General features: G+C 40.4%; 1 long non-coding RNA gene across 1 annotated transcript in view; it reads left to right on the forward strand.

Annotated features, from left to right (window-relative positions):
• The window catches only part of LOC113603936 (uncharacterized), a 55,125-nt gene extending 39,073 nt beyond the window's left edge, over positions 1 to 16,052 (forward strand). Inside the window, exons 3-4 of the long non-coding RNA XR_003425735.2 lie at positions 11,545 to 11,689; positions 14,042 to 16,052. This is a non-coding gene — a long non-coding RNA (uncharacterized LOC113603936). The remainder of the gene's footprint in view (positions 1 to 11,544; positions 11,690 to 14,041) is intronic.
• Positions 16,053 to 16,336: the final 284 nt, after the last annotated feature.

Here is a 16,336-nt window from a genome sequence, read left to right on the forward strand (position 1 = left end):
AGATGGCCACAGAGTTTGCACTTGTATAACAGATAGTTGAATCTTACTGAGAAAGGTATAAAGATGTTCTTCCTTTCTGAAAGTTCAGGCCTATTCAGAAGGGCATATGTTAAGGTGAGTGAACAAAAGCTTGGAACATGATGCTTACTAAACTCCTGCCTCTCCCTCAGGTCCACCATTCTGTGCTCTTCTCCGTGATACTGGGGCTAAGACTCTGCAAAACACATTTCTCTTTTGTCCTCTGGCTTCTGCCAGTAGGGGATGTCAGAAGGAGACAGGAAGACAAGACCAGGGAGAAGAGACCCCTCCCCTCCATCTCACAGTTCTGGATTCCAGTTCCATGGAGGTTCTCCCCAGGGCAGATGCATAGTGCTCCCTTTTCAGAGGTCTATATCTCAGCTTCCAGAGGTAGAAAGAAAGTAGAAGAAAGTCTGCTTCCTGAAGAGTCTAGACCCTCCTCAGAGGTCTGAGCCCAGCCCCACAGGGAACTCCTCTGCACTGCTAGAGGTTAACTACTAACTGTGTCCTTCATTTCCACAGGCCCTACTTTCCTGTTACTGTCTGTGTTACCTCAGTTTTCCCTTATTCTCCAACATCAGTTTCACCAGTTCCCTGTGTTATATTATCTCTGCTGATTCTGTTTTCTGATTGGAACTTGCCTGAAAAAAATGATCTATTTTAAAGTGTTCCATTTGTGAAAGGACACTATGGGAAGCAATCTTGAGGGGTCACTGGTCCAAAATACATGTCATTTCCCTTGTAGGAAAACAGGGCTTCCTTCCTACACTGGCAGTGGAGTGAGTTCCTTGGCCAGTCCACCTGTCAGCCTTCAAATCTGCCCTCCAAGAATATTTCCCTGCCCAGTGTCCCAGGGATACTTTGGGAGTTCTCCACTTCCTCTTGGTGAGTGTTTGAGGACATGATGATTTCATTAGAGAATGAACAATCCCAGGACTTTCCTCATTAGCTTTGTGTTTCTCTAAATACACAATTCCCTGATGACCTTGGTCCAGTTTCGATCTATTTTATTCAGTCAATTCAAGGGCTCGTAAACAAAACTAGAGCTATTGTTGGTCATGGCTTTTGAGCCTTGTATTTGGCATGGGCATTCCTCTTTCCTAACTGAAGACTTGGATGTCTTATTACCAGTTAGGACATGCTGGGTAGTGAAAATGAATCAGGGAATAACATGCAGTTCTTGCATTAAATCTCACAGCTGAATGGAGAGGGGTAGGATGGAAGAAAAATGAGCAAATTGGGCATTTTGACTTAGGGAGTTCTGGTTGCAACGTGAAGGAAATATCACAGTTTGGGGGAGGGGAAAGGTAACATGAATGTCTGTATGGGGTGCTAAGGGGGACACTTCAGGCTTAGTGAGGCAAGCAGGACTTTTGAATGAAGGGGCACTTGAGATGACAGAAAGACAAGGGGGACGAGGAGCCCTCCAGATGATGGGGAGTCAGAGAAGTACATCAGAGAGTGATTACTCCACAGAACTGGGTAAAGGCAGGGGGGATTTACTTTTTCTTTTACACTTGAAAGGAAACTAGCTCAGTCCATACACATAGGATCAGTCAAACATTCAGCTCTCCGCCTCTCAGTTCCTCAGTTTTCTGGGTCTGCTAAAACTCCAAAGGTTTATATAGCCCAAGAGAAGGTCATCACTCTGCTTTTAACACCCAAGAGTAAAGAGCCTGGGCTTTACTCAGTTCATTGTTGTTTGTGCCTCTTGCTGCCACTTGGTGACACTGTTCACAACTGGACCTACACAGTCCACAAAAGATGGCGATGGACCAGAGACTGGATCTTAGAGGCTGGAAGATCCACCCTCAGAACCAGGCTCAGTGGAATGAGAGTGCCCAGTCCCCAAGTCCTTAATCCTTGGGTCTCTGGGTCCCATACAGAGTCATTCTCAGAGATGATAGCTACTGCAGGGGAAAGATGGCAGGACTGGACTAAACATTCATGTCCTGCAGACCTAGAATTTCTGATGTCTTTTCCTTCCCAAGGACTTGTACCACCAGGGGTCAGGCAGCTTTTCTTTTTCAGTCCTGGAACTAGATTCTTTTTATCTGTCCTTTCCTGAATAATCAGGACAGGTGCATACTTGCTCACAGCCACCCTATCTTCCACAGAGCAATCCTCTTTGGATTGGGAACATTGCATTCAGTTCCTCAAGATCCTTTACTCTTCTAAAGATGATAAAAGTGATGTAACAGTACCTCTTTCAGCAAGATAAAAGGAAAAAAAAATCCAAGTTACATCATCAGCAGGATGTTTCTCTACAGAAACATTGTAAGGGCTGTAAATAGTTCGTATAATTAGAATATAGAGTTATCTAGGAGATAATAGTAAAACACGAGCTAGTGAAAAATGAGTCATAATAGGTACACAGGAAGGTCCTTGATGTCATGAGTTTGGACTTACTTCTGAGGCCAGTGGAGAACCCAGGAAGAATTTTAAAAGGTGACATGATGTATTTGAATTCGAGAAAGCTTGCCCTACTATAGTGAGACTGATTTTAGAGGGCAAGCTTGTAAAAATTTAAGAATCAATTAAATCATGACCTTAATTTTGTTCGTACAAGGCTTCATCAATGGAGCTAACTGGTTTTGATCAAAATTTGTAAGAGCCTCTGCCCCTAAAGAATGATCTCATTAGCTCTTTGAGATAGTCTTGTCCTCGTAGGTACTTTGGATGTAGCCTGTTAACAAATTGTCTTCTGCAATGGAACACATTTTCTTTGTCATTTTATTATTATCAGAAGTGTTCTTGAAATATTTATGCATCCATATTTGTCATTAATTATTTTCTTCTGAAACATAAGAAGAAATTGAAATTAATTTCATCAGCTATCTGGGATCAGGATTGCCCACCCTTAAGCTTTTGGAAGACAGAATCCCTGAGTTTGGATTTGTTTATTTCTAAATTTTTGTTCTTTCTTCATTTCTGACTATTTTCCAATATTTTCTAATGCTTTTGTAATATTTGTAATTACCAGAACTCCCAACAGTTTATATCTTGGAACTAGAGATGGGTGAAACCAGCTGTATTGGGGGCTTGGTGAACATCTTGAACTATTTTTCAAATTGTGTTTGGGGTTCAAGGCAAACCAAAATATATTTTCATATTTTACCAAGAACTTTGTTTCCTCCTCATTTTAAAATGATGTCTATTTTAAGGGAAATTTAATCCATATGTTACTAAATTCCTTACACTTACCTCATCAAAATTTGATTCTGTAAGAGCTATTTGATGTGCAAAAAGCCTTGGGAGTTATTTTATGAGTTTTTTTTTTTTTTTTAGGGAGACATTTTTTTTTCTTAGAAACAGGAAGTCAAATTTGCCAGGTGAAGACTGACTCCAGTGCACCTTTTGCCAATTGTAGATTGCCTAATCAGCTAAAAGACCTGACTTTTATACAAAATTTTGACTTGTCAAAATTTCTGTGAATCCTGGTGATGGTACATTAATATTTTTTTGTTTGTTTTTGTGCATCATCTTAACTACTCGCAAGGTACTAATTTCTATAATAATATTGCCACACTCTTTAAACAGAGAAAAATCATTCTTGAGTTTAGATTCCCAATAATATTCGACATTTCTATGTTTCTCATTATGCTAAGGTTTGCTTGTGTTACCACCAATATAGCCCAAAGGATCCATCATCCTCAACACACACACACACACACACACACACACACACGTGATCAAAAATGTAGTAACTATTCTTTCTACTATTTAGATACTTCTCTTAAAGTACTGAGCTTTAAACAATTTTCAGGGAGTCACCTGCATCAGAATGACCCACAGTATTTATTGCAAACGAAGAGTCCAAGACTTCTTTCATAGTCTACTGAGTTCAGATCTCTGCTTTAATGAATTAATAAAGATATACTAGGCCAAGGTTTACAATACGGCATATGAAAACCATAAGATGCTCTAAAAGTTCATCCTGGGGCACCTGGGTAGCTCAGTCAGTTAAGCGACTGACTCTTGGCTTCAGCTCAGGTCATGACCTTATGGTTTCGAGAGTTTGAGCCCCGTGGAGGGCTCTGCACTGACAGCACAGAGCCTGCTTGGGATTCTCTCTCTCTCTCTCTCTCTTTCTCTCTCTCTCTCTCTCTCTCTCTCCTTCTCTCTCTGTCCCTCCCCCACTCGTGCTGCCTCTGTCTCTCTCAAAATAAATAAATAAACTTAAAACAAAGTTCATCCTGTTACCTAACATTTATTGTCTGCTACATACAGGTTATCTCCCACTCTTCAAAAGTTTGCATTATACCACTTTGCTATTACAAAAGACCTACATTAGTACCTGTTTTTGCTAACCAAAAGATATCTGAAGAAAAGGTAAGAGATGAGAAAATAGCCGTCAGCATGGGTTTTGCAGTGAGCATTACAGAAGCAGCGTGTTCTGGGCAGCAGGAATGGTGCCGACCCACTCCTTCCCCTGCTTCTTCCCTGGCTCCTTCCCCAGCTCTTTCCCTGGATCCACAGGCAGCATCTCAGCATCAAGCCTCCAGAGCTTCTATTGTGTCTGTGAGCATCCGTGTCTTTTCTGTAGTTACTTTTGCATCTGTCAGCAAGACGTGTCCTAAGGTATCAGAACAGCCTACGAGAGGTTGTTCTTTAGGTCTGCGCACACTCAAAAACTTTTCCTTATAAATAAATGGTAATTGCTTTTTTGCTTTATGCCAGTTTGGCAGGAAAGGTTTCACAGGAACACTCTATTTTTGGATATCAGGGGAAACTTGAACGAGAAAGTAGAGGAAACGCACATTACTAAATGCTTGCTATAAGCCAGGGATTATACAAATGCATTATCTCACTTAAATTTCCAAATCATTATAGGGTAGGTATTATTTTTTCAATTATGCAAATGGGGAAAGCGTGGCAAAGAGAATCAGTGGCCTACTTGGTATCCATTCTCTTTTCTTAATGAACAGAACGTGAGTTTTCTCTGCAGTGGTAATGTACCCCCTCTACAATGGTGACATTTCTTAGCCTTCCTCATTGGTCAGCATGGCTCTGTTACAGGGTTCTTGCCAACTTGATGGTGGCTGCAAGGTGACCCTGGATGAGACTTCTGGAAAAGCTGATTAAGAGGGATCATTTCTCTTTAGTCTTAGCCTCTTTCACTTAGCTGATCCTCTTCTTGATTGAGTTTGGAAGTGGAGCTGCCATCTCGGGATTACATGGCAACCAACATGAGGATGGAAGGCCTACTTTAAGGGTGGCTTTTGTCAGGGGAGAAGAATCAACCCCCTTCTTTGTTTAAGACAAAGTCCAACACAATCCGAACTAACACACTGATGTTAGTAGTTTGTCCTTGGAGACTTGCAACTTAGTTAGGAGGTAAAAAAGGAATTCCTTTTCATGGATCCAAAGCCTAGGCTCTTTCACTGTCTTTTTCCTCATCTACCCAAGTCACCAAACATGGGCAGGTGTGGTCCCAAACTTTCCAAAGCACCAATATCAATTCTTCCCCTCCCCTCTCTCCTCACAAGCCTCCATCTTTATTTACAGCACCTCGACAAGTGTTCAGAAAACAAGATGATAAGACTAATTTGCACTAAAGTAAGAACAACTGATGAGTCCATGATAACCTTCCGAGTTTTCCTGGTTCACAAAATACATATTTTTATTGTATGGGGTTTTAAAAGATTGTTGGAGGACTTTGTGTGCATATTTTTTTGAATGGCAAAATTGCCTAGTATTAAATATTTATTTAGCCAATTCTATTTTTTTCAGTTTGTTTATTTATTTATTTATTTATTTAGAGAGAAAGACAACACACACACAAGAGCAGGGGAGGTGCAGAGAGAGAGGGAGAGAGAGTCCCAAGCAGGCTCTGAGCTATTAGCACAGAGCCCAGTACAGGGCTTGATCTCATGAAGTGTGAAATCATGACCTGGGCCAAAATCTAGAGTTGGATGCTTAACCAACGGAGCCACCCAGGCACCCCTCACCAATTCTATTTTTAGTTGAAGGTTAGACGAAATATCAGAAAGGAAAAATGCATAATACCAGGCACAAAACAGACACTCAAGAAACATTTACTGGGTCATGTGTTTATTTAGACTCTCACCTTTAATATCTAATCATCTGGTGGTATAATAGTGATGCAGCTCCTTAACTGGGAGTCAGATCAAATTTATTTAAGCCTTTTATCCTATTTAAAATTTGTATTAAGTGTCTCCCATGTCCAAAAAACTGTGCTAGATTCTGAGTGAAGGAAATGGATGGAAAGATGAAAGAAGCATGGTGCCCACAGTCAAAGGGCCTTCTGACAGGGCAGGGAAGTCAAATGGGTCAACAGAACCAAAGATCAAGACTTGTGTGCTAGGAGAGCAGGAATGCTGACACTGAGCTGGATTTGGGATATGCCAGACTCCTGGTTTCAAACCAGAACTTTGGAGTTACTGACACATGTGATTCCAGAAGAGTAGATTGATGGTCCATCGGGGATCTGCAGATTATAGCACCAAACACAGTTCATGTGTGTTCACATGAAGGCAATGCTGCCTCTCATAATTTTTGAAATTAAACAAAATATATATCACTGTTTCCACTCCTTCTCTTCCATTCTCTGACTGACAGAGAAAGATGGGGGTTAAGCACAAAAGCCTTAGCAGCAACTCCACGTCCAGGACCGGGGAGGAAGAGACAACTCTTAGATCGGAAAACTAAGAAGGCATATTCTTTGCAATAATTTGATCTGATGAGTAAGCCTGCGGTGTGAATGACATATAGTGTATAAGCCACGGTGATATTAAAGGATAAGCCAAAAACAATTAGAGCTAATGTTGAATCTATCTCACTGTGTGTCAGGGACTGTGCTACATTCTCTACGTGCATCGATGTGGTTCTCATTTTTCAGCAATCTTTAGACATAAGAACGATTATTTTTCCATTAAGGAGGAGATGAAGTACTGAGAGGTAAGTTTCCCAAGGGAACATACAGAACAGGTGGCTGAACTGAGAGTCTGACTCAGCATTTTCTGACACCAAAATCCATTCTCTTAACCAACTTTCCTATGTTGTCGTTATGTTCCCCGGCGGGGTCAAGGAATGCCCACTCACGGAAATACGAAAATCATGAAGATGAGTTTCATTTAACTTCACTTTTTTCTCAAGATTTTGCCATCATTTCCTTCCCCCACCCCTCTCCACTCCATAATTCATAACTTGGCCTTTGCTTTTAGTCATTAGTGGATGTGAGTCACAAAATGTGCTTTGAAGTCTAAGCTTGTGTGAAGTGAGATAAGAGCAGGCTCCGTCACCCGCAAAGCATTCCTGTTGTGTTTACTTTCTTCAGAGGGCTTGGTCTTTTGGTCTCTTTGCTCCTGCTTCCAAAACACATGAGTGCTTGCTTGTGACACGTCTTCCAACTCAAATCAGCTATCAGACCCTCAAGCATGGATTGAGGCCCTTATAAGTTAAGATTCACAACCTCCTGGACACGTCAAGACCCCAGGTAGCAAGCAGGAAATGAGTGAATGAAAACTGCTGGGCTTACCGTTCAGTACGCACCCCCCCCCCAAAGGAGTTGCCTTGAAAACAGGCAAAAATAATTACTCCTCCAAAGTGTAGCACTTTGATCTTCTCAACAGTGCACTGGGGGACAATTATTATCCCATTCTGAGATGAGGTAAGAGACTTGCAGAGTTTACACCACCAGCAAACGGTAAAGCTGGGGCTCAAATTCTGGTGTTCTAACCCCAAATAGTATTTTTTCCCCATTGAGCCCACTATAACTACTGTTTAAAAAATCAATTTTGTTTGAGTCAAACTGGCAATGTAATTGGCTTAGTGTTAGCAGAGCAACTCAAGCAGATCAAATCTAAGGTTAGGTTTCCAAACCAAATCATTTATGATGATGATGATTTGTTGTTGTTGCTGTTATTGTTGTTTGGCTTCTGATTACTTGTCTACATGGCACACAACAAATGGGACTAACTGGATTCTAACAAGCTAAGGTAGAATTCCTGTATTTTGAGATGGATAATTTATTTTATTTTTTTTATTTTTTATTTTTTTTAAAGTTTATGTATTTTTGAGGGAGAGACAACATGAGCCGGGTAGGGGCAGAGAGAGTGGGGGAGAGAGGATCAGAAGCGAGCTCCACACTGAGAGCAGAGAGCCCGACATGGGGCTTGAACCCACAAACTGCAAGATCTCGACCTGAGCTGAAGTTGGACACTTAATTGACTCAACCACCCAGGCGCCCCTGAGATGAGTATTTTAAACAGACATACCAGAAGTTGTAAGTTCACAGGATCTTGTCTGTCAACATTATCACCTCTACTCTTATCCTAGTGGTTCTGTGTATTGCTTAGGTTATACCAGCTACCAGCCACCGTTATAGAACCGCCATATGCCAGTTGAATCAATAGATGGTAAACCTGAAACTAATATAACACTGTATGTTAATTGTACTGGAATTAAAATGAAAAACTGGAAAAAGAGAAAGAACAACCACACTCCAGAAATCTCAGTGGCTTAACAAAATAGAAATTTACTTTTCATTCATATAAAATCACAAATGGATATTCCCAATCAAGTGTCCTCCAGTTGGAAGGAGGGACTCAGGCTCCTTCCATCTCATGTTCCACCACCTTCAATACATGACTAAAGTCACCACTGAACAGAAAAGAGCATGAGGGGGCTGCGTTGGTGGCTCAGTTGGTTAGGTGCCTGACTTCCGCTCAGGTCATGATCCCACAGTTTGTGAGTTCAAGCGCTGTGCTGGGCTCTGTGCTGACAGCTTGGAGCCTGGAGCCTACTTTAGATTCTGCCTCTCTCTCTCTCTCTCTCTCTGTCTCTGCCCCTCCCCTGCTTGTGCTCTCTCTCTCTCAAAAGTAAATACATAACCATTAAAAAAAAAAAAAAAGGAAAGGAAGGAAGGAAGGAAAGAAGGAAGGAAGGAAGGAAGGAAGGAAGGAAGGAAGGAAGGAAGAAAAGAGCATGAGGAATCTTGTGTGTGCTTTGGCGGGGGCGGGGGGTGTTTATGGGCCATAACTAAAAGTAGTATACATCAGAACTCAGTCACACAGTAAAAGCAGTCAAGCTATATTCTCAGAAAGAGGAAGAAACAGATTTGGTGGTCAGGCAGTGGAGTCTGCTAAATACTCCCATTGTTCAAGACCTATTTGGAATTCCTACTTTAAAATTATTTTCAAAACCAGTTATTGAGCCTATGAGAAAAATAAGGGGTCTTTATTATATATACATCTTTTGGGGTGTAGGTGAACAAAATTTCATTTCCAGCTTGTCAGCTAATGTGTTCCTCTGGCTCTATATTCATCGGGTTCTCTAGACAAACAGAACCAATAGGATCTGTCTCCTATATTCCATATATATGGAGAGATATTTATAATATATATATATATCATATATATATGTGATTTTGAATGTGTATATGTGTATATATGTGTGTGTGTGTGTGTGTATACATGTAGAGACAAAGAAAATGAGAGAGAGAGAGAGATAGAGACAGAGAGAGAGGGATATATTACAAGGAATTGGCTGATGTCATTAAGGAGCTGACAGTCCTAAGATCTACAGCTGGCAGCTCAAGGCCTAGCGGCATTGATGCTATGGTCTCAGCCCCAGTCCAGAGGCTTAACAACTAAGAAAGTCAGTGTTGTTCTAGTCCAAGTGCAACAGAGTCAAGACCCAGGAAGAACTGACGTTTCTATGCAAGTCCAAAGAAAGAAAAACAAACAAGCAAACAAACAATCAAAAAACAAAAACAAGCCCCAGCCTGAAGGCAGTCAGGCAAAAGGAATTCGCTTTTACTCAGACTCTTTATTCTGTGCAGGCTTCCAACTGATTGGATGAGGCCCATTCACATTAGAGAAGTCAATCTGCTTGATCTGGTTTACTCAGTCTACATACTCAAATGTTAATCTCATCTGGATACACCCTGGCAAACACACCCAAAATAATATTTGACCATCAGGTACCTTGGGGCCTATTCAAGTTGACACATAGAATTACCTATTACAGCGTCCCAAAACTTTTATCTACTTACAAAGTTTATTTTTTTACAAGATAAATATTTGCCAGAGCTAAAGAATCCAAAGAATGCAATGCACTTGCTGAAATCAATTTGCAAAGAGATTTTCCAAGTTTTCCAACCATGTACTCTCAAGGTCTATGCTGAAGATGGTAATGTTCATGTGTATGCATCTATATGTGTGTATGACTGCTGTGAATTCAGTTCCATGTGTAGAGCTCATTGTCTTCTAGAAAGTACCAGTAATAGTGGGGACTCTCAGAGTGTCCAAAGATTAAGTTACTCTTCATGTATGAAGATAATCGGACCTAATCTGGAAATGGGAGGAAGATACCACCAACAGCCTTGGGTTAAGTAAAAAAAACACTGTATAAACAAAGTGGAATCAGGGTAGTGCCGTGGTGGTGGTGATGTTGAAGGTAAGAGCTTATTATTACCAAGAACATATGGTCACCACAACTATGGGTTCTTCTCAACGGAGGAATCAGCCCTGTATTTCTTTTCTATCCTGATGGCATCTGTTGCAAAGCCCAACATACAGTCAATAAACTACTATGTCTAAACTTCGGGTTTTCCAACAAATCTCTAATGCACTGAACAGCGCACTCTTCACTGTGCCGTTATTCTGCATAACCGAGCCGTGTGCGCTGGTTAAGACAAGCACAGTTACTCTAGTGTTTCGCATCAGCAATTGTGGCCTCGACAATAATTTTGGGAAGTCTCTGCAGGTACCACCCACTTTCATAGCCAAACATCTTTTTGAGATAAATGGAGAGGCTTGGGAAAGAGGCATCTTTAACTATCCTATTTCATCAGGGTATCTCTTTTCTTTTTTTCTTTCTTTTTTTTTTTTTTAACGTTTATTTATTTTTGTGAGAGACAGCGAGTGAGCAGGGGAGGGGCAGAGAAAGAGAGGGAGGTACAGAATCCGAAGCAGGCTCCAGGCTTTGAGCTGTTAGCACAGACCCCGATGTGGGGCTTGAACTCATGAACCACGAGATCATGACCTGAGCTGAAGTCAGACGTTTAACTGACTGAGCCACCCAGGTGCCCCTTTTCTAACCTCTTCATAACTTCTTGCCTCAGGCTAATGGCCTATGAGAACAGCACTTTATATATTTTTTGATCCCAATTAAGAATCACCGTATAGAGGCCTGTTCTTTGGGGCTCCTGGGTGGCTCAGTTGGTTGGGTGTCCGACATTAGCTCAGGTCATGATCTCACTGCTCGTGGGTTCCAGCCCCACGTCGGGCTCTGTGCTGACAGCTCAGAGCCTGGAGCCTGCTTCAGATTATGTGTCTCCCTCCCCCTTTGCCCTTCCCCCACTCACGCTGTCTCTCTCCCTCAAAAATACATAAATGTTAAAAAAAAAATTTTAAGGAATTGTATACCTCAGGAGAGAGATATTTGTATCTAGAGCTCTGGATGGTTTGTCTCCTTACCTGTGATACATGGCAAAGTCTATCTATCACCTGGCATTGCCTGTCCTCTAACATTTTTTCTTTTGTAATCTCTCCCTACAAGGCATGTGTCTCACATCTTCATATCAGAAATCCCGCTCCTTCTCCGTTCTGAATTTACTGAGCCAGAGTCCATGTAAGAACAAACTGCGGTCCCTTCGGTGACACGGCACAAGACAGCCTTGTAGGTTGTGGGATATGCCGAACCAGTGAGTAATGTCTGGGAACTCTTTGGCTGACTTCCTCCTGTTCAAGGACAATTTCGCATTCTCCCAAGTGCTCAGAATGTTTCTCTTTTAGGAACAACATCTGACACTAGGATTTCTGAAACCTGAGGTACTGTGGCAAGCCAAGGCTCTTCCCGATAGGAAAAATGCTTAACCGACTGAGCCACCCAGGCACCGGATAGGGAAAAGTGAAAGTCAGTTTGGCTCCTCCTTCTTCTAACTGGTTCATTGTGTCGTGAGCTCCTATGGACTAGCCTTTACTTCCCCTAGAGGTCTGTGTAGATGGTCTGGCACCTCAGAGCAGTGCCTGGTGCCTTCATGGCAATCCACGGTCTGGTCCCTTCCCTATGCTCCGCAGCTGTCACTTAGTGATGGCTTCTTGGATTTCTGCCTCACTTACTTTCACTACATAATTTAGAATTTAATTACATAGACTTTACATTTTTGGACTCTTGCTTCCCAATCTAAACTGCTAATTTGCTAAAGATGTGGGCTCTGTTTTGTGCTTCTTTTGAGTCTCACTCAAAGCACCTACTATCCTGTCTGAATAACTTAACAGTCACTCACTAAATAGGTGCCATGATGATGAAGTCATACTAATTGCTTCTGATGACATACCAGATCCTACACATTCAAATGAGTGCTTTCCTTGGCAAGTCGGCCACCTGGGGAGGCTACCCACATATGCCGATGATGTTATCAATTCTCAAAATAATATTTCAATACCTCTCTCTGTTTGAATGTGTGTCAGAATGTGACATTTAATGTCAGACATTTAGCACCTACTCTAATGCAAGATACTGTTTTCGGTGGGCACCGCGAAGATTAAAACACAGTTTCTGCTCACAGTTTGCAGTCTTCTGTAGAAGATACGAAGTCTTCTGTAGAAGGCTGTAGATGGTGATGATACAAGGCAAAATGGGTCAAGTCCTATAATTGAGGCACAAAGGATCACTGAGGACCAAAAAGACAAGACCAGGTAATTTAGAGCTGAGGCTCCTCAAAAGCTGTATACCCTTATTCTATCACTGGTTCGGCCTTAGGAAACAAACAAAAGCTACTTGGAATTAAGTGTGGGGAATAAACTAAGTGAATACATGGGATAATACCATCTTCTAAAATGGAAGTAGAGCAATAAATCATACCCATAAGAAATGGTTTTAAATGATGGCCAAATGAGCCAAACAATTATCAAAAGATGTATATTTGCCTGGCATCTAACTCTTGACCATTCAGCTCTAGGCCCCAACTGTACCTCCATTTCCATAAATAGCATAGACCAGATCCAAGGTTTCCAATGCAACTATGAAAATACACAGAGGTTATGGACCTTCCTGTGAGATTTCACTTTGAATGAACACATGGCAATGGAATAATAGTTGAGAATTCCTGGACTTTATAACTGCTGAGTACCCTTCGAGCTCACACATTCTGTGCTCTGCACATAGATGAGGAGAAGCCATCAATGCCATTGGGTGACAGAAGACAGTCAGTTGCCAGATGCGAATCATCTGTCCCATGTCCAAAGAGTCCTGGCTAACCTGCATAACCCCTGGCAGAGCCCTGCTTCTCTGTCACCATCTCTCCTGTCACCCTATCTTATTTCCCTCAGAGTATTTATGACTCTTAAATTATTTATTTGCTTACCTTTGAGTTGTGTGCTTTTCCCACTAGAATGAAAGATGATCCATGAAAACAAAGAACTTGACTCTCTTGTTTATGGCCCTATCTGGGGTGACTAAATCATTGTCAGGTACATAGCAAACATTTGATACATCTTCTTGGAAAACCAATGAGTGAATGAGTGAATGAATCAATTGATCAATTAATTCTCTTTTGTGGATAAGGATTTAGGGAGCAGGCCTCAGGAAGATAACATAATGTGAATTCAGCAAAGGTATAGCTGAGTACCATCTATGCTTTGGCATTTGTGAGGCACTGAGAATACAGAGTGGAAGGACCTATCTTTGGTGAGCTCACAGTCTATTTAGGGAAACAAAGCAGGACTGCATGGAACACTACATATAGGAGAAAAATAATAAAACAAGATAGTATGTCGAGTAAGATCTCAGAGATCTCACCAGCAAATGGTGGATTGTGAAGCAGGAAACCACATAATGTGTTAGGCATTCAGAGGAAGGGCAGAAATTCCTGTGAGCTGAAATGACCTAGAAGATCTTCAAAGAGGAGAAAAACAACAAGTGAGAATACAAGGATGTGAATCAGGGGGTATCCCAGGCAAAGATGCCTGAGGGGAAAGAGCAAGGGACAATCTGATTGCATAGAAGGGGAATCAAATAATATGTTCAGATATCTTTCTCATTTATCTTCCAGCAAAATCCTGAAAGGAAACTATTATCTCTATTCTATGGATGAATCAGCTTGCCCGGATTCCCAAACCTTGGTGATGGAGCCAGGATTTGTGCCCAGACCAGTCTGATTTCCAGGACCCTGCTTCTCCACTGATGGGGAAAAGTCTCTGATCTGTGGAAAGGGGAGGTATATGTAGGAGAATGGTAAAAAATGAAGATGAAGTTAGTCTGTTGTTAGAATATGTTAAGGACCTTGGATGGTACTCTATACCATAAGACAAGTGAAGATATTAAAAATTCTTACCCAGGGGAGTGATTCTTTGAAAGTATTCATTTAGGAAATTGAATCTGAATAGATTGAAAAAAGAGAAAGAAGGAGATCATGTAACAATTATCGTAACATTTCTGAGCTGAGATAAATGGAAATGAACGAAGAAGGAACAGGAATAATGGTAGTTTAAAAATGGGAGAATTATTGGATTATTGTAGGGCAAAGTCAGGAGGAAGATGCAGCCTTAATACTATTGTCCATTGTCTCCTGGTGTGCCCATGTCCTTTTTTGTTGTATCTGTGGTACCTGTTTCTGATTAGAGTCCCTATTCTCAACACACACATTCACATCACTCACACACACACACACACACACACACACACACACACACACACGGTCCTCTCTTTGCTTTTGATAATCTGTATTTTGTAGTTTTTTTTTCTCCAAAACAAATATGAATTATTGTGAAATAAAAAAGGAAATTTAAGGGACGCCTGGTGGCTCAACCAGTTAAGTGTCTGACTCTTGGTTTTGGCTCAGGTCATGATCTCACAGCTTCATCGGTTCATGCCCCACATCAGGCTCTGCTCCGGCAGTACAGAACCTGCTCGAGATTCTCTCTCTTTCCTCTTCTGCCCCTCCCCAATTCATGCTTTCTCTCTCTCCAAATAAATAAACAAACTTAAAATTTTTTTCAATAACAAAAAAAGAAAATTTAAAAGGGAGAATTAGTTACTGGCCACTTTTCGCAACTAATAAAAAGTGAAGAGGCATTTACAAGATATTAAGAATAGAAAATGAAAGAGAATTAAATTGTATATCTGAGAAAGAGAGAGAGAGTTCTATCAGATAAAAAAAGAAGGGTTCAGAGAAATTTTTGGAGAGTTATAAAACTTTAAGGAATTCTACTGAACAGGGTTCTGTTATCTTGCCTAGGAAGTAACTGAAGTATGATAGACATTCATGTAGGAATTAGAACTGATACAAGCACCTGCTTTCTCCCACATCTCTGAAATACTCTTAAGATTAAGAGACATAATGCATGTAAAACTGCTTTAGATTCTTATTTGAGAAATATTTATTGAAGCACCTTTTAAAAGAAAGGAACCTGGTCTAAATGGAATAAAAACAAGCTTGCATTTTTTCCTCACAACTTTCCTACATATTCTGGCATCATTTTCATTCCATATAGTTCTGATTTCTAGACATCTGGGAGGTTAGAAAGGCCAGCTATACTCACTTGTCTGTTTATACATCGGACATAATCCTCACTATTCTGTACCATAATTGTATGTTTTTATGCCTGTTTCCCTAGAATACTGCAAAGATTAGAGAAGAGAATGTGTTTGTTTATTTTTGTGTCTCTAATGCCTTGAATAAATAAGATGCTCAATCAATGAGGTTAATGAGCGAATAGATTTATGTAACATAAATTATGCTGAGAGATTTCATCACTTGAGAATTAATAATGTTGAATTACTCTTGGAAAGGCCACTCATTTTGACTTCTTGTATAACAACTGGTAAAATGTGAATGTTCTTGAAAGGAATTAAAAAACATTTAAATATCTAAAAGATAATTTCCACCGCTGGCTTATTCTCAGGGAAATTAGAACATTTTAGGATAAAGAGTATCAAAGGTTCACAATATCCTTTTTCTTTCTTATTTTATAGATCTCTTTTCCACCTACTCATGGACATCAGGTGACTGTTTTGTTTTTAAAATGTTAAAACAGGAAAGGGAAATTTTATGTTAATAATAATCATTATATTCACAGGATAACTGTGAATTCATACTTCTTCATGTTAGGTACTGAAAGATAAAAGATAATTCACATGTGATTATATTCATATATATACTAGAGGATAAAGGCATAGATGTATATAAAACTATATCGTCTATCCGTCTATCTATCTATCTGGTATCATATATCTACATATAGTTTCATATGTATGTATTTTTTTTTACCAGATACTGATTTATCTTGATTATGTATACAATAACATTATATAATTTAAATGACACTTTGAATTGAAGTAAATGAAA

This window comes from Acinonyx jubatus, chromosome E4 (assembly GCF_027475565.1).
Source record: "Acinonyx jubatus isolate Ajub_Pintada_27869175 chromosome E4, VMU_Ajub_asm_v1.0, whole genome shotgun sequence".
NCBI classification, from domain to species: domain Eukaryota; kingdom Metazoa; phylum Chordata; class Mammalia; order Carnivora; family Felidae; genus Acinonyx; species Acinonyx jubatus.